Source organism: Epinephelus lanceolatus, chromosome 24, assembly GCF_041903045.1.
Source record: "Epinephelus lanceolatus isolate andai-2023 chromosome 24, ASM4190304v1, whole genome shotgun sequence".
Taxonomy (NCBI): Eukaryota; Metazoa; Chordata; class Actinopteri; order Perciformes; family Serranidae; genus Epinephelus; species Epinephelus lanceolatus.
Window position 1 is genome coordinate 23,808,875 of NC_135757.1, and position 23,938 is coordinate 23,832,812.

General features: G+C 48.5%; 35 non-coding genes across 35 annotated transcripts; 28 read left to right on the top strand and 7 right to left on the bottom strand.

Annotated features, from left to right (window-relative positions):
- The first annotated feature begins 1,300 nt into the window (after positions 1 to 1,300).
- trnag-ccc (transfer RNA glycine (anticodon CCC)) lies at positions 1,301 to 1,371 on the top strand. Its single transcript has one exon. It is a non-coding gene; the product is annotated as a tRNA-Gly (tRNA).
- A 747-nt stretch (positions 1,372 to 2,118) lies between these two features.
- On the top strand, positions 2,119 to 2,189 carry trnag-gcc (transfer RNA glycine (anticodon GCC)). Its single transcript has one exon. It is a non-coding gene; the product is annotated as a tRNA-Gly (tRNA).
- Positions 2,190 to 2,324: 135 nt separating this feature from the next.
- Positions 2,325 to 2,397, top strand: trnam-cau (transfer RNA methionine (anticodon CAU)). Its single transcript has one exon. It is a non-coding gene; the product is annotated as a tRNA-Met (tRNA).
- Positions 2,398 to 2,511: 114 nt separating this feature from the next.
- Positions 2,512 to 2,582, top strand: trnag-gcc (transfer RNA glycine (anticodon GCC)). The gene has a single exon. It is a non-coding gene; the product is annotated as a tRNA-Gly (tRNA).
- A 598-nt stretch (positions 2,583 to 3,180) lies between these two features.
- Positions 3,181 to 3,252, bottom strand: trnad-guc (transfer RNA aspartic acid (anticodon GUC)). Its single transcript has one exon. It is a non-coding gene; the product is annotated as a tRNA-Asp (tRNA).
- A 1,346-nt stretch (positions 3,253 to 4,598) lies between these two features.
- On the top strand, positions 4,599 to 4,669 carry trnag-ccc (transfer RNA glycine (anticodon CCC)). The gene has a single exon. It is a non-coding gene; the product is annotated as a tRNA-Gly (tRNA).
- Positions 4,670 to 5,416: 747 nt separating this feature from the next.
- trnag-gcc (transfer RNA glycine (anticodon GCC)) lies at positions 5,417 to 5,487 on the top strand. The gene has a single exon. It is a non-coding gene; the product is annotated as a tRNA-Gly (tRNA).
- Positions 5,488 to 5,617: 130 nt separating this feature from the next.
- Positions 5,618 to 5,690, top strand: trnam-cau (transfer RNA methionine (anticodon CAU)). Its single transcript has one exon. It is a non-coding gene; the product is annotated as a tRNA-Met (tRNA).
- A 114-nt stretch (positions 5,691 to 5,804) lies between these two features.
- On the top strand, positions 5,805 to 5,875 carry trnag-gcc (transfer RNA glycine (anticodon GCC)). Its single transcript has one exon. It is a non-coding gene; the product is annotated as a tRNA-Gly (tRNA).
- Positions 5,876 to 6,473: 598 nt separating this feature from the next.
- Positions 6,474 to 6,545, bottom strand: trnad-guc (transfer RNA aspartic acid (anticodon GUC)). Its single transcript has one exon. It is a non-coding gene; the product is annotated as a tRNA-Asp (tRNA).
- Positions 6,546 to 7,890: 1,345 nt separating this feature from the next.
- Positions 7,891 to 7,961, top strand: trnag-ccc (transfer RNA glycine (anticodon CCC)). The gene has a single exon. It is a non-coding gene; the product is annotated as a tRNA-Gly (tRNA).
- A 747-nt stretch (positions 7,962 to 8,708) lies between these two features.
- trnag-gcc (transfer RNA glycine (anticodon GCC)) lies at positions 8,709 to 8,779 on the top strand. Its single transcript has one exon. It is a non-coding gene; the product is annotated as a tRNA-Gly (tRNA).
- Positions 8,780 to 8,914: 135 nt separating this feature from the next.
- On the top strand, positions 8,915 to 8,987 carry trnam-cau (transfer RNA methionine (anticodon CAU)). Its single transcript has one exon. It is a non-coding gene; the product is annotated as a tRNA-Met (tRNA).
- A 114-nt stretch (positions 8,988 to 9,101) lies between these two features.
- trnag-gcc (transfer RNA glycine (anticodon GCC)) lies at positions 9,102 to 9,172 on the top strand. Its single transcript has one exon. It is a non-coding gene; the product is annotated as a tRNA-Gly (tRNA).
- A 598-nt stretch (positions 9,173 to 9,770) lies between these two features.
- Positions 9,771 to 9,842, bottom strand: trnad-guc (transfer RNA aspartic acid (anticodon GUC)). Its single transcript has one exon. It is a non-coding gene; the product is annotated as a tRNA-Asp (tRNA).
- Positions 9,843 to 11,188: 1,346 nt separating this feature from the next.
- trnag-ccc (transfer RNA glycine (anticodon CCC)) lies at positions 11,189 to 11,259 on the top strand. The gene has a single exon. It is a non-coding gene; the product is annotated as a tRNA-Gly (tRNA).
- A 747-nt stretch (positions 11,260 to 12,006) lies between these two features.
- trnag-gcc (transfer RNA glycine (anticodon GCC)) lies at positions 12,007 to 12,077 on the top strand. The gene has a single exon. It is a non-coding gene; the product is annotated as a tRNA-Gly (tRNA).
- Positions 12,078 to 12,207: 130 nt separating this feature from the next.
- On the top strand, positions 12,208 to 12,280 carry trnam-cau (transfer RNA methionine (anticodon CAU)). Its single transcript has one exon. It is a non-coding gene; the product is annotated as a tRNA-Met (tRNA).
- Positions 12,281 to 12,394: 114 nt separating this feature from the next.
- Positions 12,395 to 12,465, top strand: trnag-gcc (transfer RNA glycine (anticodon GCC)). Its single transcript has one exon. It is a non-coding gene; the product is annotated as a tRNA-Gly (tRNA).
- Positions 12,466 to 13,063: 598 nt separating this feature from the next.
- trnad-guc (transfer RNA aspartic acid (anticodon GUC)) lies at positions 13,064 to 13,135 on the bottom strand. The gene has a single exon. It is a non-coding gene; the product is annotated as a tRNA-Asp (tRNA).
- A 1,345-nt stretch (positions 13,136 to 14,480) lies between these two features.
- trnag-ccc (transfer RNA glycine (anticodon CCC)) lies at positions 14,481 to 14,551 on the top strand. The gene has a single exon. It is a non-coding gene; the product is annotated as a tRNA-Gly (tRNA).
- A 747-nt stretch (positions 14,552 to 15,298) lies between these two features.
- Positions 15,299 to 15,369, top strand: trnag-gcc (transfer RNA glycine (anticodon GCC)). Its single transcript has one exon. It is a non-coding gene; the product is annotated as a tRNA-Gly (tRNA).
- Positions 15,370 to 15,499: 130 nt separating this feature from the next.
- trnam-cau (transfer RNA methionine (anticodon CAU)) lies at positions 15,500 to 15,572 on the top strand. The gene has a single exon. It is a non-coding gene; the product is annotated as a tRNA-Met (tRNA).
- A 114-nt stretch (positions 15,573 to 15,686) lies between these two features.
- trnag-gcc (transfer RNA glycine (anticodon GCC)) lies at positions 15,687 to 15,757 on the top strand. The gene has a single exon. It is a non-coding gene; the product is annotated as a tRNA-Gly (tRNA).
- Positions 15,758 to 16,355: 598 nt separating this feature from the next.
- On the bottom strand, positions 16,356 to 16,427 carry trnad-guc (transfer RNA aspartic acid (anticodon GUC)). The gene has a single exon. It is a non-coding gene; the product is annotated as a tRNA-Asp (tRNA).
- A 1,345-nt stretch (positions 16,428 to 17,772) lies between these two features.
- On the top strand, positions 17,773 to 17,843 carry trnag-ccc (transfer RNA glycine (anticodon CCC)). The gene has a single exon. It is a non-coding gene; the product is annotated as a tRNA-Gly (tRNA).
- Positions 17,844 to 18,590: 747 nt separating this feature from the next.
- On the top strand, positions 18,591 to 18,661 carry trnag-gcc (transfer RNA glycine (anticodon GCC)). Its single transcript has one exon. It is a non-coding gene; the product is annotated as a tRNA-Gly (tRNA).
- A 135-nt stretch (positions 18,662 to 18,796) lies between these two features.
- On the top strand, positions 18,797 to 18,869 carry trnam-cau (transfer RNA methionine (anticodon CAU)). The gene has a single exon. It is a non-coding gene; the product is annotated as a tRNA-Met (tRNA).
- Positions 18,870 to 18,983: 114 nt separating this feature from the next.
- Positions 18,984 to 19,054, top strand: trnag-gcc (transfer RNA glycine (anticodon GCC)). The gene has a single exon. It is a non-coding gene; the product is annotated as a tRNA-Gly (tRNA).
- A 598-nt stretch (positions 19,055 to 19,652) lies between these two features.
- trnad-guc (transfer RNA aspartic acid (anticodon GUC)) lies at positions 19,653 to 19,724 on the bottom strand. The gene has a single exon. It is a non-coding gene; the product is annotated as a tRNA-Asp (tRNA).
- A 1,345-nt stretch (positions 19,725 to 21,069) lies between these two features.
- Positions 21,070 to 21,140, top strand: trnag-ccc (transfer RNA glycine (anticodon CCC)). Its single transcript has one exon. It is a non-coding gene; the product is annotated as a tRNA-Gly (tRNA).
- Positions 21,141 to 21,887: 747 nt separating this feature from the next.
- trnag-gcc (transfer RNA glycine (anticodon GCC)) lies at positions 21,888 to 21,958 on the top strand. Its single transcript has one exon. It is a non-coding gene; the product is annotated as a tRNA-Gly (tRNA).
- Positions 21,959 to 22,093: 135 nt separating this feature from the next.
- On the top strand, positions 22,094 to 22,166 carry trnam-cau (transfer RNA methionine (anticodon CAU)). The gene has a single exon. It is a non-coding gene; the product is annotated as a tRNA-Met (tRNA).
- Positions 22,167 to 22,280: 114 nt separating this feature from the next.
- trnag-gcc (transfer RNA glycine (anticodon GCC)) lies at positions 22,281 to 22,351 on the top strand. The gene has a single exon. It is a non-coding gene; the product is annotated as a tRNA-Gly (tRNA).
- A 598-nt stretch (positions 22,352 to 22,949) lies between these two features.
- Positions 22,950 to 23,021, bottom strand: trnad-guc (transfer RNA aspartic acid (anticodon GUC)). Its single transcript has one exon. It is a non-coding gene; the product is annotated as a tRNA-Asp (tRNA).
- Between the last annotated feature and the right edge of the window lie 917 nt (positions 23,022 to 23,938).

Here is a 23,938-nt window from a genome sequence, read left to right on the forward strand (position 1 = left end):
ATCCCCGGCCGATGCAACACCGCCATGTTAGGCTGTTACTGTAGTGTTAGGCGGGATTTAAACTCCTGCGGTGAGCATTTACACTTGAGCCGTGGTGTGTCTGTGTCACTCTGCGGTTACACCTCCAAAACACTAGTCGGCGGCTGGGTTTCTGTGAAGTGCTGTAAAGTTTTGTTGATTCAAAACAAACATTAAACATGGCTTGAACGTGACCATTTCAAACACAAGTCGCAAATCGCCGTCACTAGGACTGGCAGCATTCTCAGACAAAGCACCTGTCTTTTGCTGGACACATTTTCCCCACAAATACAACATGCTAACGTTTTTAGCACAAGCCTATGGCATTTTACATGGTATAAATTAGCCAAGCGGCTAGTAGTGGACTTTTTTCTCTGCTCCAAGGACAAGGACAGAGGACAACAAGAACAACAACAGCAACTTTTAACAAAGGTAACGTTACAAAATTCTGCTCCCTTGACCCTCGCAAGGTTCACCGACAAAACAACTGTCTTATACTAATCACGTTTTGCAAACAAATGTAACATGCTAGCGTTATTAGCACAAGCCTATGGCATTTTACATTGTATAGATTAGCCTAGCGACGAGCGGAGATTCCCTCTGCTCATGGGAAGCCAGGCTAAATCCCGAAGTGTAAATCCCCGAAGGATAAATCACACACAAGGCTGTGAACTGCTATTTCTGTGGAGGCTTTATTGTCTTCACAATGTATTGTTTGTTATCTGTGGAATAAAAGTAAATAAAAGCTTTGTTTCCATAGGGGAAATGGTTTCAGCTTACGAAAATAGACAGGAGGCCCGTGTAACCGCGGCGCGAAGTCACATTTCTTGGGGAGGTGCATGTCAGGCCATGGCGTAGGCTGCAAACAATCACAGCAACAGCTCAGTAAACCGCATTAAATGCCATACAACAAGTTAAGCAGTCTTGCTTAGCCCATACATCTGTGATAAAGCTATGCCCAGTTGTTATATTACCAATCCTTGATTGGATGGAAGAAAGAGTTGCTTTGTGGTGTGGTGCTTTGTTAGCAGTCTTTGTTGTGTCCTTGTTCCAAAGGTGCAGATCCGAGGAAGCCGCTCGCTCGGGGTCCGTGCAGAGGTAGATGCTGGGTTGCTAATTCACAGACAAAGCACTTGTCATATGCTGGACACATTTTCCCCACAAATACGACATGCTAATGCTTTTAGCACAAGCCTATGGCATTTTACCTACCGCTGCCAACGCATAAGGTCTCGTGGATGGCGCCTGTGGCACAGCAGTAATAAGGAAGGGTGTCGCGTGCGCATTGGTGGTTCAGTGGTAGAATTCTGGCTTCCCACGCGGGAGACCCGGGTCCGATTCCCGGCCAATGCAATGAGCTTTCCCCCGCTGTTAGGAATCAGCCCTTGCACGGCTTCTTCATCTTCAGGCAGTTAATACCTGAGGGGTTTACCACTAAGCAGGACTGGCTGCTTAGCGAGGTATGCCGAGTCTGAAGCCACAGCTTTGCCGTCCCACGAAGGCGGCCCTCTTTTAACCTGGCTATATGGCCACGGTCATTTATGCTACCGACCTAACCTGGCCTGGACTAGTTTTTGTTGGGTATTTGGGCTGGAAATCAGTTAAAAAAGCACCTTTCACCGATCCTTTGACAAGCGTCAACTCTGTGGTGAATGTCAGTCTATGAACGGTGCAGATTCTCATCTGAGGGAACACGTTGTAAATGCGCTTTGTCCAACTTGATGCAACGTTACATTAGTAATGCCGCTGAAGAAAAAAAGCGCCCAGTAGCGCATAGCCTTTGTGTGTCAGGTTGCAGGTTGTTTTGTTGTCTTTGCCCTGGGAACAAACTGCATCTCAGTGCTGCAGAAAATGGGGGCAAACGTATTGTTTTATTCTATTGACAAGGTTGTTCTTGCTGTTTGTGAGCTAGCAAAATTGATTGTGTGATTGATTTGTCACCCATGGGATACCACACGAAAAGCGATACCAGTGAATTTTTTTCTCCCCTCACCTCTCAGAGCCGAGGGTAGCGCGTCATAGACAGACCAATGGGAGAGGACCAGGTTTTTCTGCTGTGATGTGGGCCTCGTCGGTGTTGTGGATGAAGCGGTGATGTGAGCATTGGTGGTTCAGTGGTAGAATTCTCGCCTGCCACGCGGGAGACCCGGGTCCGATTCCCGGCCAATGCAGTGAGCTTTTAGTGCCGTCTTCAGTCGGCCCTTGGCCATCCAGGGGATTTTCGTGCTAAGGACAAGCAGTCATTTCTGTTCACGTGAGACAAAAGATGCTGTAGATTTGACTCGTGCAGTTGGGTTGCATTTTGTGCCTCGTTGGCGCAGTAGGCAGCGCGTCAGTCTCATAATCTGAAGGTCGTGAGTTCGAGCCTCACACGGGGCAGGTGGTTTTTTTTTTCTTTGTTTCTTTTCTTTTCTTTGTCCTGGCCTGGAATTATCCGCAGTGAACGACACGACTCGAACCGGCGCCTGGGCGGTGTTCAAGCAGCATTTGTCAGCATTGGTGGTTCAGTGGTAGAATTCTCGCCTGCCACGCGGGAGGCCCGGGTTCGATTCCCGGCCAATGCACTATACCTTTGACTCGCTGACGATGAAGATGTGAATATGTCATGGTACATCCATGGCAGAGCCTGACAGTGAAAGACAGCACTTTGATTGACACTTCAGCTGAGGCCACCAGAAGAGGTTTGGATGTGAGTAAAGGAAACAAACAGCTAAAGTCAAGAGGGAGTGGGATTGAAGCAAAGTGCTTAGAGAAGAGAGGCCACTGTTTTTTCCTTTAGCCATGGAGCTCTTGAGCAGAAACGGTTTTTAAAGGTTTGCTAGGGCATGGACAAAATCCTTTGTTCTTTCTACATGGGGTTGTGTTGTTAATGTCCCAAGTGGCAAACTGGCATCTCCAGTCCGTCCTGTGGAACTTCTGGTCTCTCTTTTTGGTCTCCATAGCAGCAGACTAACGCCGCCTGCTGCCACGGACAGCGATTTTCCTCTCACGCAGGTGCAGAACATACGTGCTGGTTGGCGGTTGGCGGTTGGCGGTACAGCAATACGCGGGGTCAGACTGACAGAGTGTTTTTCTTTACAGGAGAAAAGACATAACTGTTAGGCAAGAGTAATTAAGAAATTGCCATAGACAGCGTAACTGGAAACAAAAGCAGCTGTGGCACTCCCCGTCGGGGAATCGAACCCCGGTCTCCCGCGTGACAGGCGGGGATACTCACCACTATACTAACGAGGAGATGTCAGGTGCTGCGGAGGCCTCTGCGCGGCAGGCCCGGGTTCGATCCCCGGCCGATGCAACACCGCCATGTTAGGCTGTTACTGTAGTGTTAGGCGGGATTTAAACTCCTGCGGTGAGCATTTACACTTGAGCCGTGGTGTGTCTGTGTCACTCTGCGGTTACACCTCCAAAACACTAGTCGGCGGCTGGGTTTCTGTGAAGTGCTGTAAAGTTTTGTTGATTCAAAACAAACATTAAACATGGCTTGAACGTGACCATTTCAAACACAAGTCGGCAAATCGCCGTCACTAGGACTGGCAGCATTCTCAGACAAAGCACTTGTCTTTTGCTGGACACATTTTCCCCACAAATACAACATGCTAACGTTTTTAGCACAAGCCTATGGCATTTTACATGGTATAAATTAGCCAAGCGGCTAGTAGTGGACTTTTTTCTCTGCTCCAAGGACAAGGACAGAGGACAACAAGAACAACAACAGCAACTTTTAACAAAGGTAACGTTACAAAATTCTGCTCCCTTGACCCTCGCAAGGTTCACCGACAAAACAACTGTCTTATACTAATCACGTTTTGCAAACAAATGTAACATGCTAGCGTTATTAGCACAAGCCTATGGCATTTTACATTGTATAGATTAGCCTAGCGACGAGCGGAGATTCCCTCTGCTCATGGGAAGCCAGGCTAAATCCCGAAGTGTAAATCCCCGAAGGATAAATCACACACAAGGCTGTGAACTGCTATTTCTGTGGAGGCTTTATTGTCTTCACAATGTATTGTTTGTTATCTGTGGAATAAAAGTAAATAAAAGCTTTGTTTCCATAGGGGAAATGGTTTCAGCTTACGAAAATAGACAGGAGGCCCGTGTAACCGCGGCGCGAAGTCACATTTCTTGGGGAGGTGCATGTCAGGCCATGGCGTAGGCTGCAAACAATCACAGCAACAGCTCAGTAAACCGCATTAAATGCCATACAACAAGTTAAGCAGTCTTGCTTAGCCCATACATCTGTGATAAAGCTATGCCCAGTTGTTATATTACCAATCCTTGATTGGATGGAAGAAAGAGTTGCTTTGTGGTGTGGTGCTTTGTTAGCAGTCTTTGTTGTGTCCTTGTTCCAAAGGTGCAGATCCGAGGAAGCCGCTCGCTCGGGGTCCGTGCAGAGGTAGATGCTGGGTTGCTAATTCACCGACAAAGCACTTGTCATATGCTGGACACATTTTCCCCACAAATACGACATGCTAATGCTTTTAGCACAAGCCTATGGCATTTTACCTACTGCCGCCAACGCATAAGGTCTCGTGGATGGCGCCTGTGGCACAGCAGTAATAAGGAAGGGTGTCGCGTGCGCATTGGTGGTTCAGTGGTAGAATTCTGGCTTCCCACGCGGGAGACCTGGGTCCGATTCCCGGCCAATGCAATGAGCTTTCCCCCGCTGTTAGGAATCAGCCCTTGCACGGCTTCTTCATCTTCTGGCAGTTAATACCTGAGGGGTTTACCACTAAGCAGGACTGGCTGCTTAGCGAGGTATGCCGAGTCTGAAGCCACAGCTTTGCCGTCCCACGAAGGCGGCCCTCTTTTAACCTGGCTATATGGCCACGGTCATTTATGCTACCGACCTAACCTGGCCTGGACTAGTTTTTGTTGGGTATTTGGGCTGGAAATCAGTTAAAAAAGCACCTTTCACCGATCCTTTGACAAGCGTCAACTCTGTGGTGAATGTCAGTCTATGAACGGTGCAGATTCTCATCTGAGGGAACACGTTGTAAATGCGCTTTGTCCAACTTGATGCAACGTTACATTAGTAATGCCGCTGAAGAAAAAAAGCGCCCAGTAGCGCATAGCCTTTGTGTGTCAGGTTGCAGGTTGTTTTGTTGTCTTTGCCCTGGGAACAAACTGCATCTCAGTGCTGCAGAAAATGGGGGCAAATGTATTGTTTTATTCTATTGACAAGGTTGTTCTTGCTGTTTGTGAGCTAGCAAAATTGATTGTGTGATTGATTTGTCACCCATGGGATACCACACGAAAAGCGATACCAGTGAATTTTTTTCTCCCCTCACCTCTCAGAGCCGAGGGTAGCGCGTCATAGACAGACCAATGGGAGAGGACCAGGTTTTTCTGCTGTGATGTGGGCCTCGTCGGTGTTGTGGATGAAGCGGTGATGTGAGCATTGGTGGTTCAGTGGTAGAATTCTCGCCTGCCACGCAGGAGACCCGGGTCCGATTCCCGGCCAATGCAGTGAGCTTTTAGTGCCGTCTTCAGTCGGCCCTTGGCCATCCAGGGGATTTTCGTGCTAAGGACAAGCAGTCATTTCTGTTCACGTGAGACAAAAGATAGATTTGACTCGTGCAGTTTGGTTGCATTTTGTGCCTCGTTGGCGCAGTAGGCAGCGCGTCAGTCTCATAATCTGAAGGTCGTGAGTTCGAGCCTCACACGGGGCAGGTGGTTTTTTTTTTCTTTGTTTCTTTTCTTTTCTTTGTCCTGGCCTGGAATTATCCGCAGTGAACGACACGACTCGAACCGACGCCTGGGCGATGTTCAAGCAGCATTTGTCAGCATTGGTGGTTCAGTGGTAGAATTCTCGCCTGCCACGCGGGAGGCCCGGGTTCGATTCCCGGCCAATGCACTATACCTTTGACTCGCTGACGATGAAGATGTGAATATGTCATGGTACATCCATGGCAGAGCCTGACAGTGAAAGACAGCACTTTGATTGACACTTCAGCTGAGGCCACCAGAAGAGGTTTGGATGTGAGTAAAGGAAACAAACAGCTAAAGTCAAGAGGGAGTGGGATTGAAGCAAAGTGCTTAGAGAAGAGAGGCCACTTTTTTTTCCTTTAGCCATGGAGCTCTTGAGCAGAAACGGTTTTTAAAGGTTTGCTAGGGCATGGACAAAATCCTTTGTTCTTTCTACATGGGGTTGTGTTGTTAATGTCCCAAGTGGCAAACTGGCATCTCCAGTCCGTCCTGTGGAACTTCTGGTCTCTCTTTTTGGTCTCCATAGCAGCAGACTAACGCCGCCTGCTGCCACGGACAGCGATTTTCCTCTCACGCAGGTGCAGAACATACGTGCTGGTTGGCGGTTGGCGGTTGGCGGTACAGCAATACGCGGGGTCAGACTGACAGAGTGTTTTTCTTTACAGGAGAAAAGACATAACTGTTAGGCAAGAGTAATTAAGAAATTGCCATAGACAGCGTAACTGGAAACAAAAGCAGCTGTGGCACTCCCCGTCGGGGAATCGAACCCCGGTCTCCCGCGTGACAGGCGGGGATACTCACCACTATACTAACGAGGAGATGTCAGGTGCTGCGGAGGCCTCTGCGCGGCAGGCCCGGGTTCGATCCCCGGCCGATGCAACACCGCCATGTTAGGCTGTTACTGTAGTGTTAGGCGGGATTTAAACTCCTGCGGTGAGCATTTACACTTGAGCCGTGGTGTGTCTGTGTCACTCTGCGGTTACACCTCCAAAACACTAGTCGGCGGCTGGGTTTCTGTGAAGTGCTGTAAAGTTTTGTTGATTCAAAACAAACATTAAACATGGCTTGAACGTGACCATTTCAAACACAAGTCGCAAATCGCCGTCACTAGGACTGGCAGCATTCTCAGACAAAGCACCTGTCTTTTGCTGGACACATTTTCCCCACAAATACAACATGCTAACGTTTTTAGCACAAGCCTATGGCATTTTACATGGTATAAATTAGCCAAGCGGCTAGTAGTGGACTTTTTTCTCTGCTCCAAGGACAAGGACAGAGGACAACAAGAACAACAACAGCAACTTTTAACAAAGGTAACGTTACAAAATTCTGCTCCCTTGACCCTCGCAAGGTTCACCGACAAAACAACTGTCTTATACTAATCACGTTTTGCAAACAAATGTAACATGCTAGCGTTATTAGCACAAGCCTATGGCATTTTACATTGTATAGATTAGCCTAGCGACGAGCGGAGATTCCCTCTGCTCATGGGAAGCCAGGCTAAATCCCGAAGTGTAAATCCCCGAAGGATAAATCACACACAAGGCTGTGAACTGCTATTTCTGTGGAGGCTTTATTGTCTTCACAATGTATTGTTTGTTATCTGTGGAATAAAAGTAAATAAAAGCTTTGTTTCCATAGGGGAAATGGTTTCAGCTTACGAAAATAGACAGGAGGCCCGTGTAACCGCGGCGCGAAGTCACATTTCTTGGGGAGGTGCATGTCAGGCCATGGCGTAGGCTGCAAACAATCACAGCAACAGCTCAGTAAACCGCATTAAATGCCATACAACAAGTTAAGCAGTCTTGCTTAGCCCATACATCTGTGATAAAGCTATGCCCAGTTGTTATATTACCAATCCTTGATTGGATGGAAGAAAGAGTTGCTTTGTGGTGTGGTGCTTTGTTAGCAGTCTTTGTTGTGTCCTTGTTCCAAAGGTGCAGATCCGAGGAAGCCGCTCGCTCGGGGTCCGTGCAGAGGTAGATGCTGGGTTGCTAATTCACAGACAAAGCACTTGTCATATGCTGGACACATTTTCCCCACAAATACGACATGCTAATGCTTTTAGCACAAGCCTATGGCATTTTACCTACCGCTGCCAACGCATAAGGTCTCGTGGATGGCGCCTGTGGCACAGCAGTAATAAGGAAGGGTGTCGCGTGCGCATTGGTGGTTCAGTGGTAGAATTCTGGCTTCCCACGCGGGAGACCCGGGTCCGATTCCCGGCCAATGCAATGAGCTTTCCCCCGCTGTTAGGAATCAGCCCTTGCACGGCTTCTTCATCTTCTGGCAGTTAATACCTGAGGGGTTTACCACTAAGCAGGACTGGCTGCTTAGCGAGGTATGCCGAGTCTGAAGCCACAGCTTTGCCGTCCCACGAAGGCGGCCCTCTTTTAACCTGGCTATATGGCCACGGTCATTTATGCTACCGACCTAACCTGGCCTGGACTAGTTTTTGTTGGGTATTTGGGCTGGAAATCAGTTAAAAAAGCACCTTTCACCGATCCTTTGACAAGCGTCAACTCTGTGGTGAATGTCAGTCTATGAACGGTGCAGATTCTCATCTGAGGGAACACGTTGTAAATGCGCTTTGTCCAACTTGATGCAACGTTACATTAGTAATGCCGCTGAAGAAAAAAAGCGCCCAGTAGCGCATAGCCTTTGTGTGTCAGGTTGCAGGTTGTTTTGTTGTCTTTGCCCTGGGAACAAACTGCATCTCAGTGCTGCAGAAAATGGGGGCAAACGTATTGTTTTATTCTATTGACAAGGTTGTTCTTGCTGTTTGTGAGCTAGCAAAATTGATTGTGTGATTGATTTGTCACCCATGGGATACCACACGAAAAGCGATACCAGTGAATTTTTTTCTCCCCTCACCTCTCAGAGCCGAGGGTAGCGCGTCATAGACAGACCAATGGGAGAGGACCAGGTTTTTCTGCTGTGATGTGGGCCTCGTCGGTGTTGTGGATGAAGCGGTGATGTGAGCATTGGTGGTTCAGTGGTAGAATTCTCGCCTGCCACGCGGGAGACCCGGGTCCGATTCCCGGCCAATGCAGTGAGCTTTTAGTGCCGTCTTCAGTCGGCCCTTGGCCATCCAGGGGATTTTCGTGCTAAGGACAAGCAGTCATTTCTGTTCACGTGAGACAAAAGATGCTGTAGATTTGACTCGTGCAGTTGGGTTGCATTTTGTGCCTCGTTGGCGCAGTAGGCAGCGCGTCAGTCTCATAATCTGAAGGTCGTGAGTTCGAGCCTCACACGGGGCAGGTGGTTTTTTTTTTCTTTGTTTCTTTTCTTTTCTTTGTCCTGGCCTGGAATTATCCGCAGTGAACGACACGACTCGAACCGGCGCCTGGGCGGTGTTCAAGCAGCATTTGTCAGCATTGGTGGTTCAGTGGTAGAATTCTCGCCTGCCACGCGGGAGGCCCGGGTTCGATTCCCGGCCAATGCACTATACCTTTGACTCGCTGACGATGAAGATGTGAATATGTCATGGTACATCCATGGCAGAGCCTGACAGTGAAAGACAGCACTTTGATTGACACTTCAGCTGAGGCCACCAGAAGAGGTTTGGATGTGAGTAAAGGAAACAAACAGCTAAAGTCAAGAGGGAGTGGGATTGAAGCAAAGTGCTTAGAGAAGAGAGGCCACTGTTTTTTCCTTTAGCCATGGAGCTCTTGAGCAGAAACGGTTTTTAAAGGTTTGCTAGGGCATGGACAAAATCCTTTGTTCTTTCTACATGGGGTTGTGTTGTTAATGTCCCAAGTGGCAAACTGGCATCTCCAGTCCGTCCTGTGGAACTTCTGGTCTCTCTTTTTGGTCTCCATAGCAGCAGACTAACGCCGCCTGCTGCCACGGACAGCGATTTTCCTCTCACGCAGGTGCAGAACATACGTGCTGGTTGGCGGTTGGCGGTTGGCGGTACAGCAATACGCGGGGTCAGACTGACAGAGTGTTTTTCTTTACAGGAGAAAAGACATAACTGTTAGGCAAGAGTAATTAAGAAATTGCCATAGACAGCGTAACTGGAAACAAAAGCAGCTGTGGCACTCCCCGTCGGGGAATCGAACCCCGGTCTCCCGCGTGACAGGCGGGGATACTCACCACTATACTAACGAGGAGATGTCAGGTGCTGCGGAGGCCTCTGCGCGGCAGGCCCGGGTTCGATCCCCGGCCGATGCAACACCGCCATGTTAGGCTGTTACTGTAGTGTTAGGCGGGATTTAAACTCCTGCGGTGAGCATTTACACTTGAGCCGTGGTGTGTCTGTGTCACTCTGCGGTTACACCTCCAAAACACTAGTCGGCGGCTGGGTTTCTGTGAAGTGCTGTAAAGTTTTGTTGATTCAAAACAAACATTAAACATGGCTTGAACGTGACCATTTCAAACACAAGTCGGCAAATCGCCGTCACTAGGACTGGCAGCATTCTCAGACAAAGCACTTGTCTTTTGCTGGACACATTTTCCCCACAAATACAACATGCTAACGTTTTTAGCACAAGCCTATGGCATTTTACATGGTATAAATTAGCCAAGCGGCTAGTAGTGGACTTTTTTCTCTGCTCCAAGGACAAGGACAGAGGACAACAAGAACAACAACAGCAACTTTTAACAAAGGTAACGTTACAAAATTCTGCTCCCTTGACCCTCGCAAGGTTCACCGACAAAACAACTGTCTTATACTAATCACGTTTTGCAAACAAATGTAACATGCTAGCGTTATTAGCACAAGCCTATGGCATTTTACATTGTATAGATTAGCCTAGCGACGAGCGGAGATTCCCTCTGCTCATGGGAAGCCAGGCTAAATCCCGAAGTGTAAATCCCCGAAGGATAAATCACACACAAGGCTGTGAACTGCTATTTCTGTGGAGGCTTTATTGTCTTCACAATGTATTGTTTGTTATCTGTGGAATAAAAGTAAATAAAAGCTTTGTTTCCATAGGGGAAATGGTTTCAGCTTACGAAAATAGACAGGAGGCCCGTGTAACCGCGGCGCAAAGTCACATTTCTTGGGGAGGTGCATGTCAGGCCATGGCGTAGGCTGCAAACAATCACAGCAACAGCTCAGTAAACCGCATTAAATGCCATACAACAAGTTAAGCAGTCTTGCTTAGCCCATACATCTGTGATAAAGCTATGCCCAGTTGTTATATTACCAATCCTTGATTGGATGGAAGAAAGAGTTGCTTTGTGGTGTGGTGCTTTGTTAGCAGTCTTTGTTGTGTCCTTGTTCCAAAGGTGCAGATCCGAGGAAGCCGCTCGCTCGGGGTCCGTGCAGAGGTAGATGCTGGGTTGCTAATTCACCGACAAAGCACTTGTCATATGCTGGACACATTTTCCCCACAAATACGACATGCTAATGCTTTTAGCACAAGCCTATGGCATTTTACCTACTGCCGCCAACGCATAAGGTCTCGTGGATGGCGCCTGTGGCACAGCAGTAATAAGGAAGGGTGTCGCGTGCGCATTGGTGGTTCAGTGGTAGAATTCTGGCTTCCCACGCGGGAGACCTGGGTCCGATTCCCGGCCAATGCAATGAGCTTTCCCCCGCTGTTAGGAATCAGCCCTTGCACGGCTTCTTCATCTTCTGGCAGTTAATACCTGAGGGGTTTACCACTAAGCAGGACTGGCTGCTTAGCGAGGTATGCCGAGTCTGAAGCCACAGCTTTGCCGTCCCACGAAGGCGGCCCTCTTTTAACCTGGCTATATGGCCACGGTCATTTATGCTACCGACCTAACCTGGCCTGGACTAGTTTTTGTTGGGTATTTGGGCTGGAAATCAGTTAAAAAAGCACCTTTCACCGATCCTTTGACAAGCGTCAACTCTGTGGTGAATGTCAGTCTATGAACGGTGCAGATTCTCATCTGAGGGAACACGTTGTAAATGCGCTTTGTCCAACTTGATGCAACGTTACATTAGTAATGCCGCTGAAGAAAAAAAGCGCCCAGTAGCGCATAGCCTTTGTGTGTCAGGTTGCAGGTTGTTTTGTTGTCTTTGCCCTGGGAACAAACTGCATCTCAGTGCTGCAGAAAATGGGGGCAAATGTATTGTTTTATTCTATTGACAAGGTTGTTCTTGCTGTTTGTGAGCTAGCAAAATTGATTGTGTGATTGATTTGTCACCCATGGGATACCACACGAAAAGCGATACCAGTGAATTTTTTTCTCCCCTCACCTCTCAGAGCCGAGGGTAGCGCGTCATAGACAGACCAATGGGAGAGGACCAGGTTTTTCTGCTGTGATGTGGGCCTCGTCGGTGTTGTGGATGAAGCGGTGATGTGAGCATTGGTGGTTCAGTGGTAGAATTCTCGCCTGCCACGCAGGAGACCCGGGTCCGATTCCCGGCCAATGCAGTGAGCTTTTAGTGCCGTCTTCAGTCGGCCCTTGGCCATCCAGGGGATTTTCGTGCTAAGGACAAGCAGTCATTTCTGTTCACGTGAGACAAAAGATAGATTTGACTCGTGCAGTTTGGTTGCATTTTGTGCCTCGTTGGCGCAGTAGGCAGCGCGTCAGTCTCATAATCTGAAGGTCGTGAGTTCGAGCCTCACACGGGGCAGGTGGTTTTTTTTTTCTTTGTTTCTTTTCTTTTCTTTGTCCTGGCCTGGAATTATCCGCAGTGAACGACACGACTCGAACCGACGCCTGGGCGATGTTCAAGCAGCATTTGTCAGCATTGGTGGTTCAGTGGTAGAATTCTCGCCTGCCACGCGGGAGGCCCGGGTTCGATTCCCGGCCAATGCACTATACCTTTGACTCGCTGACGATGAAGATGTGAATATGTCGTGGTACATCCATGGCAGAGCCTGACAGTGAAAGACAGCACTTTGATTGACACTTCAGCTGAGGCCACCAGAAGAGGTTTGGATGTGAGTAAAGGAAACAAACAGCTAAAGTCAAGAGGGAGTGGGATTGAAGCAAAGTGCTTAGAGAAGAGAGGCCACTGTTTTTTCCTTTAGCCATGGAGCTCTTGAGCAGAAACGGTTTTTAAAGGTTTGCTAGGGCATGGACAAAATCCTTTGTTCTTTCTACATGGGGTTGTGTTGTTAATGTCCCAAGTGGCAAACTGGCATCTCCAGTCCGTCCTGTGGAACTTCTGGTCTCTCTTTTTGGTCTCCATAGCAGCAGACTAACGCCGCCTGCTGCCACGGACAGCGATTTTCCTCTCACGCAGGTGCAGAACATACGTGCTGGTTGGCGGTTGGCGGTTGGCGGTACAGCAATACGCGGGGTCAGACTGACAGAGTGTTTTTCTTTACAGGAGAAAAGACATAACTGTTAGGCAAGAGTAATTAAGAAATTGCCATAGACAGCGTAACTGGAAACAAAAGCAGCTGTGGCACTCCCCGTCGGGGAATCGAACCCCGGTCTCCCGCGTGACAGGCGGGGATACTCACCACTATACTAACGAGGAGATGTCAGGTGCTGCGGAGGCCTCTGCGCGGCAGGCCCGGGTTCGATCCCCGGCCGATGCAACACCGCCATGTTAGGCTGTTACTGTAGTGTTAGGCGGGATTTAAACTCCTGCGGTGAGCATTTACACTTGAGCCGTGGTGTGTCTGTGTCACTCTGCGGTTACACCTCCAAAACACTAGTCGGCGGCTGGGTTTCTGTGAAGTGCTGTAAAGTTTTGTTGATTCAAAACAAACATTAAACATGGCTTGAACGTGACCATTTCAAACACAAGTCGCAAATCGCCGTCACTAGGACTGGCAGCATTCTCAGACAAAGCACCTGTCTTTTGCTGGACACATTTTCCCCACAAATACAACATGCTAACGTTTTTAGCACAAGCCTATGGCATTTTACATGGTATAAATTAGCCAAGCGGCTAGTAGTGGACTTTTTTCTCTGCTCCAAGGACAAGGACAGAGGACAACAAGAACAACAACAGCAACTTTTAACAAAGGTAACGTTACAAAATTCTGCTCCCTTGACCCTCGCAAGGTTCACCGACAAAACAACTGTCTTATACTAATCACGTTTTGCAAACAAATGTAACATGCTAGCGTTATTAGCACAAGCCTATGGCATTTTACATTGTATAGATTAGCCTAGCGACGAGCGGAGATTCCCTCTGCTCATGGGAAGCCAGGCTAAATCCCGAAGTGTAAATCCCCGAAGGATAAATCACACACAAGGCTGTGAACTGCTATTTCTGTGGAGGCTTTATTGTCTTCACAATGTATTGTTTGTTATCTGTGGAATAAAAGTAAATAAAAGCTTTGTTTCCATAGGGGAAATGGTTTCAGCTTACGAAAATAGACAGGAGGCCCGTGTAACCGCGGCGCGAAGTCACATTTCTTGGGGAGGTGCATGTCAGGCCATGGCGTAGGCTGCAAACAATCACAGCAACAGCTCAGTAAACCGCATTAAATGCCATACAACAAGTTAAGCAGTCTTGCTTAGCCCATACATCTGTGATAAAGCTATGCCCAGTTGTTATATTACCAATCCTTGATTGGATGGAAGAAAGAGTTGCTTTGTGGTGTGGTGCTTTGTTAGCAGTCTTTGTTGTGTCCTTGTTCCAAAGGTGCAGATCCGAGGAAGCCGCTCGCTCGGGGTCCGTGCAGAGGTAGATGCTGGGTTGCTAATTCACAGACAAAGCACTTGTCATATGCTGGACACATTTTCCCCACAAATACGACATGCTAATGCTTTTAGCACAAGCCTATGGCATTTTACCTACCGCTGCCAACGCATAAGGTCTCGTGGATGGCGCCTGTGGCACAGCAGTAATAAGGAAGGGTGTCGCGTGCGCATTGGTGGTTCAGTGGTAGAATTCTGGCTTCCCACGCGGGAGACCCGGGTCCGATTCCCGGCCAATGCAATGAGCTTTCCCCCGCTGTTAGGAATCAGCCCTTGCACGGCTTCTTCATCTTCTGGCAGTTAATACCTGAGGGGTTTACCACTAAGCAGGACTGGCTGCTTAGCGAGGTATGCCGAGTCTGAAGCCACAGCTTTGCCGTCCCACGAAGGCGGCCCTCTTTTAACCTGGCTATATGGCCACGGTCATTTATGCTACCGACCTAACCTGGCCTGGACTAGTTTTTGTTGGGTATTTGGGCTGGAAATCAGTTAAAAAAGCACCTTTCACCGATCCTTTGACAAGCGTCAACTCTGTGGTGAATGTCAGTCTATGAACGGTGCAGATTCTCATCTGAGGGAACACGTTGTAAATGCGCTTTGTCCAACTTGATGCAACGTTACATTAGTAATGCCGCTGAAGAAAAAAAGCGCCCAGTAGCGCATAGCCTTTGTGTGTCAGGTTGCAGGTTGTTTTGTTGTCTTTGCCCTGGGAACAAACTGCATCTCAGTGCTGCAGAAAATGGGGGCAAATGTATTGTTTTATTCTATTGACAAGGTTGTTCTTGCTGTTTGTGAGCTAGCAAAATTGATTGTGTGATTGATTTGTCACCCATGGGATACCACACGAAAAGCGATACCAGTGAATTTTTTTCTCCCCTCACCTCTCAGAGCCGAGGGTAGCGCGTCATAGACAGACCAATGGGAGAGGACCAGGTTTTTCTGCTGTGATGTGGGCCTCGTCGGTGTTGTGGATGAAGCGGTGATGTGAGCATTGGTGGTTCAGTGGTAGAATTCTCGCCTGCCACGCAGGAGACCCGGGTCCGATTCCCGGCCAATGCAGTGAGCTTTTAGTGCCGTCTTCAGTCGGCCCTTGGCCATCCAGGGGATTTTCGTGCTAAGGACAAGCAGTCATTTCTGTTCACGTGAGACAAAAGATAGATTTGACTCGTGCAGTTTGGTTGCATTTTGTGCCTCGTTGGCGCAGTAGGCAGCGCGTCAGTCTCATAATCTGAAGGTCGTGAGTTCGAGCCTCACACGGGGCAGGTGGTTTTTTTTTTCTTTGTTTCTTTTCTTTTCTTTGTCCTGGCCTGGAATTATCCGCAGTGAACGACACGACTCGAACCGACGCCTGGGCGATGTTCAAGCAGCATTTGTCAGCATTGGTGGTTCAGTGGTAGAATTCTCGCCTGCCACGCGGGAGGCCCGGGTTCGATTCCCGGCCAATGCACTATACCTTTGACTCGCTGACGATGAAGATGTGAATATGTCGTGGTACATCCATGGCAGAGCCTGACAGTGAAAGACAGCACTTTGATTGACACTTCAGCTGAGGCCACCAGAAGAGGTTTGGATGTGAGTAAAGGAAACAAACAGCTAAAGTCAAGAGGGAGTGGGATTGAAGCAAAGTGCTTAGAGAAGAGAGGCCACTGTTTTTTCCTTTAGCCATGGAGCTCTTGAGCAGAAACGGTTTTTAAAGGTTTGCTAGGGCATGGACAAAATCCTTTGTTCTTTCTACATGGGGTTGTGTTGTTAATGTCCCAAGTGGCAAACTGGCATCTCCAGTCCGTCCTGTGGAACTTCTGGTCTCTCTTTTTGGTCTCCATAGCAGCAGACTAACGCCGCCTGCTGCCACGGACAGCGATTTTCCTCTCACGCAGGTGCAGAACATACGTGCTGGTTGGCGGTTGGCGGTTGGCGGTACAGCAATACGCGGGGTCAGACTGACAGAGTGTTTTTCTTTACAGGAGAAAAGACATAACTGTTAGGCAAGAGTAATTAAGAAATTGCCATAGACAGCGTAACTGGAAACAAAAGCAGCTGTGGCACTCCCCGTCGGGGAATCGAACCCCGGTCTCCCGCGTGACAGGCGGGGATACTCACCACTATACTAACGAGGAGATGTCAGGTGCTGCGGAGGCCTCTGCGCGGCAGGCCCGGGTTCGATCCCCGGCCGATGCAACACCGCCATGTTAGGCTGTTACTGTAGTGTTAGGCGGGATTTAAACTCCTGCGGTGAGCATTTACACTTGAGCCGTGGTGTGTCTGTGTCACTCTGCGGTTACACCTCCAAAACACTAGTCGGCGGCTGGGTTTCTGTGAAGTGCTGTAAAGTTTTGTTGATTCAAAACAAACATTAAACATGGCTTGAACGTGACCATTTCAAACACAAGTCGCAAATCGCCGTCACTAGGACTGGCAGCATTCTCAGACAAAGCACCTGTCTTTTGCTGGACACATTTTCCCCACAAATACAACATGCTAACGTTTTTAGCACAAGCCTATGGCATTTTACATGGTATAAATTAGCCAAGCGGCTAGTAGTGGACTTTTTTCTCTGCTCCAAGGACAAGGACAGAGGACAACAAGAACAACAACAGCAACTTTTAACAAAGGTAACGTTACAAAATTCTGCTCCCTTGACCCTCGCAAGGTTCACCGACAAAACAACTGTCTTATACTAATCACGTTTTGCAAACAAATGTAACATGCTAGCGTTATTAGCACAAGCCTATGGCATTTTACATTGTATAGATTAGCCTAGCGACGAGCGGAGATTCCCTCTGCTCATGGGAAGCCAGGCTAAATCCCGAAGTGTAAATCCCCGAAGGATAAATCACACACAAGGCTGTGAACTGCTATTTCTGTGGAGGCTTTATTGTCTTCACAATGTATTGTTTGTTATCTGTGGAATAAAAGTAAATAAAAGCTTTGTTTCCATAGGGGAAATGGTTTCAGCTTACGAAAATAGACAGGAGGCCCGTGTAACCGCGGCGCGAAGTCACATTTCTTGGGGAGGTGCATGTCAGGCCATGGCGTAGGCTGCAAACAATCACAGCAACAGCTCAGTAAACCGCATTAAATGCCATACAACAAGTTAAGCAGTCTTGCTTAGCCCATACATCTGTGATAAAGCTATGCCCAGTTGTTATATTACCAATCCTTGATTGGATGGAAGAAAGAGTTGCTTTGTGGTGTGGTGCTTTGTTAGCAGTCTTTGTTGTGTCCTTGTTCCAAAGGTGCAGATCCGAGGAAGCCGCTCGCTCGGGGTCCGTGCAGAGGTAGATGCTGGGTTGCTAATTCACAGACAAAGCACTTGTCATATGCTGGACACATTTTCCCCACAAATACGACATGCTAATGCTTTTAGCACAAGCCTATGGCATTTTACCTACCGCTGCCAACGCATAAGGTCTCGTGGATGGCGCCTGTGGCACAGCAGTAATAAGGAAGGGTGTCGCGTGCGCATTGGTGGTTCAGTGGTAGAATTCTGGCTTCCCACGCGGGAGACCCGGGTCCGATTCCCGGCCAATGCAATGAGCTTTCCCCCGCTGTTAGGAATCAGCCCTTGCACGGCTTCTTCATCTTCTGGCAGTTAATACCTGAGGGGTTTACCACTAAGCAGGACTGGCTGCTTAGCGAGGTATGCCGAGTCTGAAGCCACAGCTTTGCCGTCCCACGAAGGCGGCCCTCTTTTAACCTGGCTATATGGCCACGGTCATTTATGCTACCGACCTAACCTGGCCTGGACTAGTTTTTGTTGGGTATTTGGGCTGGAAATCAGTTAAAAAAGCACCTTTCACCGATCCTTTGACAAGCGTCAACTCTGTGGTGAATGTCAGTCTATGAACGGTGCAGATTCTCATCTGAGGGAACACGTTGTAAATGCGCTTTGTCCAACTTGATGCAACGTTACATTAGTAATGCCGCTGAAGAAAAAAAGCGCCCAGTAGCGCATAGCCTTTGTGTGTCAGGTTGCAGGTTGTTTTGTTGTCTTTGCCCTGGGAACAAACTGCATCTCAGTGCTGCAGAAAATGGGGGCAAACGTATTGTTTTATTCTATTGACAAGGTTGTTCTTGCTGTTTGTGAGCTAGCAAAATTGATTGTGTGATTGATTTGTCACCCATGGGATACCACACGAAAAGCGATACCAGTGAATTTTTTTCTCCCCACACCTCTCAGAGCCGAGGGTAGCGCGTCATAGACAGACCAATGGGAGAGGACCAGGTTTTTCTGCTGTGATGTGGGCCTCGTCGGTGTTGTGGATGAAGCGGTGATGTGAGCATTGGTGGTTCAGTGGTAGAATTCTCGCCTGCCACGCGGGAGACCCGGGTCCGATTCCCGGCCAATGCAGTGAGCTTTTAGTGCCGTCTTCAGTCGGCCCTTGGCCATCCAGGGGATTTTCGTGCTAAGGACAAGCAGTCATTTCTGTTCACGTGAGACAAAAGATGCTGTAGATTTGACTCGTGCAGTTGGGTTGCATTTTGTGCCTCGTTGGCGCAGTAGGCAGCGCGTCAGTCTCATAATCTGAAGGTCGTGAGTTCGAGCCTCACACGGGGCAGGTGGTTTTTTTTTTCTTTGTTTCTTTTCTTTTCTTTGTCCTGGCCTGGAATTATCCGCAGTGAACGACACGACTCGAACCGGCGCCTGGGCGGTGTTCAAGCAGCATTTGTCAGCATTGGTGGTTCAGTGGTAGAATTCTCGCCTGCCACGCGGGAGGCCCGGGTTCGATTCCCGGCCAATGCACTATACCTTTGACTCGCTGACGATGAAGATGTGAATATGTCATGGTACATCCATGGCAGAGCCTGACAGTGAAAGACAGCACTTTGATTGACACTTCAGCTGAGGCCACCAGAAGAGGTTTGGATGTGAGTAAAGGAAACAAACAGCTAAAGTCAAGAGGGAGTGGGATTGAAGCAAAGTGCTTAGAGAAGAGAGGCCACTGTTTTTTCCTTTAGCCATGGAGCTCTTGAGCAGAAACGGTTTTTAAAGGTTTGCTAGGGCATGGACAAAATCCTTTGTTCTTTCTACATGGGGTTGTGTTGTTAATGTCCCAAGTGGCAAACTGGCATCTCCAGTCCGTCCTGTGGAACTTCTGGTCTCTCTTTTTGGTCTCCATAGCAGCAGACTAACGCCGCCTGCTGCCACGGACAGCGATTTTCCTCTCACGCAGGTGCAGAACATACGTGCTGGTTGGCGGTTGGCGGTTGGCGGTACAGCAATACGCGGGGTCAGACTGACAGAGTGTTTTTCTTTACAGGAGAAAAGACATAACTGTTAGGCAAGAGTAATTAAGAAATTGCCATAGACAGCGTAACTGGAAACAAAAGCAGCTGTGGCACTCCCCGTCGGGGAATCGAACCCCGGTCTCCCGCGTGACAGGCGGGGATACTCACCACTATACTAACGAGGAGATGTCAGGTGCTGCGGAGGCCTCTGCGCGGCAGGCCCGGGTTCGATCCCCGGCCGATGCAACACCGCCATGTTAGGCTGTTACTGTAGTGTTAGGCGGGATTTAAACTCCTGCGGTGAGCATTTACACTTGAGCCGTGGTGTGTCTGTGTCACTCTGCGGTTACACCTCCAAAACACTAGTCGGCGGCTGGGTTTCTGTGAAGTGCTGTAAAGTTTTGTTGATTCAAAACAAACATTAAACATGGCTTGAACGTGACCATTTCAAACACAAGTCGCAAATCGCCGTCACTAGGACTGGCAGCATTCTCAGACAAAGCACCTGTCTTTTGCTGGACACATTTTCCCCACAAATACAACATGCTAACGTTTTTAGCACAAGCCTATGGCATTTTACATGGTATAAATTAGCCAAGCGGCTAGTAGTGGACTTTTTTCTCTGCTCCAAGGACAAGGACAGAGGACAACAAGAACAACAACAGCAACTTTTAACAAAGGTAACGTTACAAAATTCTGCTCCCTTGACCCTCGCAAGGTTCACCGACAAAACAACTGTCTTATACTAATCACGTTTTGCAAACAAATGTAACATGCTAGCGTTATTAGCACAAGCCTATGGCATTTTACATTGTATAGATTAGCCTAGCGACGAGCGGAGATTCCCTCTGCTCATGGGAAGCCAGGCTAAATCCCGAAGTGTAAATCCCCGAAGGATAAATCACACACAAGGCTGTGAACTGCTATTTCTGTGGAGGCTTTATTGTCTTCACAATGTATTGTTTGTTATCTGTGGAATAAAAGTAAATAAAAGCTTTGTTTCCATAGGGGAAATGGTTTCAGCTTACGAAAATAGACAGGAGGCCCGTGTAACCGCGGCGCGAAGTCACATTTCTTGGGGAGGTGCATGTCAGGCCATGGCGTAGGCTGCAAACAATCACAGCAACAGCTCAGTAAACCGCATTAAATGCCATACAACAAGTTAAGCAGTCTTGCTTAGCCCATACATCTGTGATAAAGCTATGCCCAGTTGTTATATTACCAATCCTTGATTGGATGGAAGAAAGAGTTGCTTTGTGGTGTGGTGCTTTGTTAGCAGTCTTTGTTGTGTCCTTGTTCCAAAGGTGCAGATCCGAGGAAGCCGCTCGCTCGGGGTCCGTGCAGAGGTAGATGCTGGGTTGCTAATTCACCGACAAAGCACTTGTCATATGCTGGACACATTTTCCCCACAAATACGACATGCTAATGCTTTTAGCACAAGCCTATGGCATTTTACCTACTGCCGCCAACGCATAAGGTCTCGTGGATGGCGCCTGTGGCACAGCAGTAATAAGGAAGGGTGTCGCGTGCGCATTGGTGGTTCAGTGGTAGAATTCTGGCTTCCCACGCGGGAGACCTGGGTCCGATTCCCGGCCAATGCAATGAGCTTTCCCCCGCTGTTAGGAATCAGCCCTTGCACGGCTTCTTCATCTTCTGGCAGTTAATACCTGAGGGGTTTACCACTAAGCAGGACTGGCTGCTTAGCGAGGTATGCCGAGTCTGAAGCCACAGCTTTGCCGTCCCACGAAGGCGGCCCTCTTTTAACCTGGCTATATGGCCACGGTCATTTATGCTACCGACCTAACCTGGCCTGGACTAGTTTTTGTTGGGTATTTGGGCTGGAAATCAGTTAAAAAAGCACCTTTCACCGATCCTTTGACAAGCGTCAACTCTGTGGTGAATGTCAGTCTATGAACGGTGCAGATTCTCATCTGAGGGAACACGTTGTAAATGCGCTTTGTCCAACTTGATGCAACGTTACATTAGTAATGCCGCTGAAGAAAAAAAGCGCCCAGTAGCGCATAGCCTTTGTGTGTCAGGTTGCAGGTTGTTTTGTTGTCTTTGCCCTGGGAACAAACTGCATCTCAGTGCTGCAGAAAATGGGGGCAAATGTATTGTTTTATTCTATTGACAAGGTTGTTCTTGCTGTTTGTGAGCTAGCAAAATTGATTGTGTGATTGATTTGTCACCCATGGGATACCACACGAAAAGCGATACCAGTGAATTTTTTTCTCCCCTCACCTCTCAGAGCCGAGGGTAGCGCGTCATAGACAGACCAATGGGAGAGGACCAGGTTTTTCTGCTGTGATGTGGGCCTCGTCGGTGTTGTGGATGAAGCGGTGATGTGAGCATTGGTGGTTCAGTGGTAGAATTCTCGCCTGCCACGCAGGAGACCCGGGTCCGATTCCCGGCCAATGCAGTGAGCTTTTAGTGCCGTCTTCAGTCGGCCCTTGGCCATCCAGGGGATTTTCGTGCTAAGGACAAGCAGTCATTTCTGTTCACGTGAGACAAAAGATGCTGTAGATTTGACTCGTGCAGTTGGGTTGCATTTTGTGCCTCGTTGGCGCAGTAGGCAGCGCGTCAGTCTCATAATCTGAAGGTCGTGAGTTCGAGCCTCACACGGGGCAGGTGGTTTTTTTTTTCTTTGTTTCTTTTCTTTTCTTTGTCCTGGCCTGGAATTATCCGCAGTGAACGACACGACTCGAACCGGCGCCTGGGCGGTGTTCAAGCAGCATTTGTCAGCATTGGTGGTTCAGTGGTAGAATTCTCGCCTGCCACGCGGGAGGCCCGGGTTCGATTCCCGGCCAATGCACTATACCTTTGACTCGCTGACGATGAAGATGTGAATATGTCATGGTACATCCATGGCAGAGCCTGACAGTGAAAGACAGCACTTTGATTGACACTTCAGCTGAGGCCACCAGAAGAGGTTTGGATGTGAGTAAAGGAAACAAACAGCTAAAGTCAAGAGGGAGTGGGATTGAAGCAAAGTGCTTAGAGAAGAGAGGCCACTGTTTTTTCCTTTAGCCATGGAGCTCTTGAGCAGAAACGGTTTTTAAAGGTTTGCTAGGGCATGGACAAAATCCTTTGTTCTTTCTACATGGGGTTGTGTTGTTAATGTCCCAAGTGGCAAACTGGCATCTCCAGTCCGTCCTGTGGAACTTCTGGTCTCTCTTTTTGGTCTCCATAGCAGCAGACTAACGCCGCCTGCTGCCACGGACAGCGATTTTCCTCTCACGCAGGTGCAGAACATACGTGCTGGTTGGCGGTTGGCGGTTGGCGGTACAGCAATACGCGGGGTCAGACTGACAGAGTGTTTTTCTTTACAGGAGAAAAGACATAACTGTTAGGCAAGAGTAATTAAGAAATTGCCATAGACAGCGTAACTGGAAACAAAAGCAGCTGTGGCACTCCCCGTCGGGGAATCGAACCCCGGTCTCCCGCGTGACAGGCGGGGATACTCACCACTATACTAACGAGGAGATGTCAGGTGCTGCGGAGGCCTCTGCGCGGCAGGCCCGGGTTCGATCCCCGGCCGATGCAACACCGCCATGTTAGGCTGTTACTGTAGTGTTAGGCGGGATTTAAACTCCTGCGGTGAGCATTTACACTTGAGCCGTGGTGTGTCTGTGTCACTCTGCGGTTACACCTCCAAAACACTAGTCGGCGGCTGGGTTTCTGTGAAGTGCTGTAAAGTTTTGTTGATTCAAAACAAACATTAAACATGGCTTGAACGTGACCATTTCAAACACAAGTCGCAAATCGCCGTCACTAGGACTGGCAGCATTCTCAGACAAAGCACCTGTCTTTTGCTGGACACATTTTCCCCACAAATACAACATGCTAACGTTTTTAGCACAAGCCTATGGCATTTTACATGGTATAAATTAGCCAAGCGGCTAGTAGTGGACTTTTTTCTCTGCTCCAAGGACAAGGACAGAGGACAACAAGAACAACAACAGCAACTTTTAACAAAGGTAACGTTACAAAATTCTGCTCCCTTGACCCTCGCAAGGTTCACCGACAAAACAACTGTCTTATACTAATCACGTTTTGCAAACAAATGTAACATGCTAGCGTTATTAGCACAAGCCTATGGCATTTTACATTGTATAGATTAGCCTAGCGACGAGCGGAGATTCCCTCTGCTCATGGGAAGCCAGGCTAAATCCCGAAGTGTAAATCCCCGAAGGATAAATCACACACAAGGCTGTGAACTGCTATTTCTGTGGAGGCTTTATTGTCTTCACAATGTATTGTTTGTTATCTGTGGAATAAAAGTAAATAAAAGCTTTGTTTCCATAGGGGAAATGGTTTCAGCTTACGAAAATAGACAGGAGGCCCGTGTAACCGCGGCGCGAAGTCACATTTCTTGGGGAGGTGCATGTCAGGCCATGGC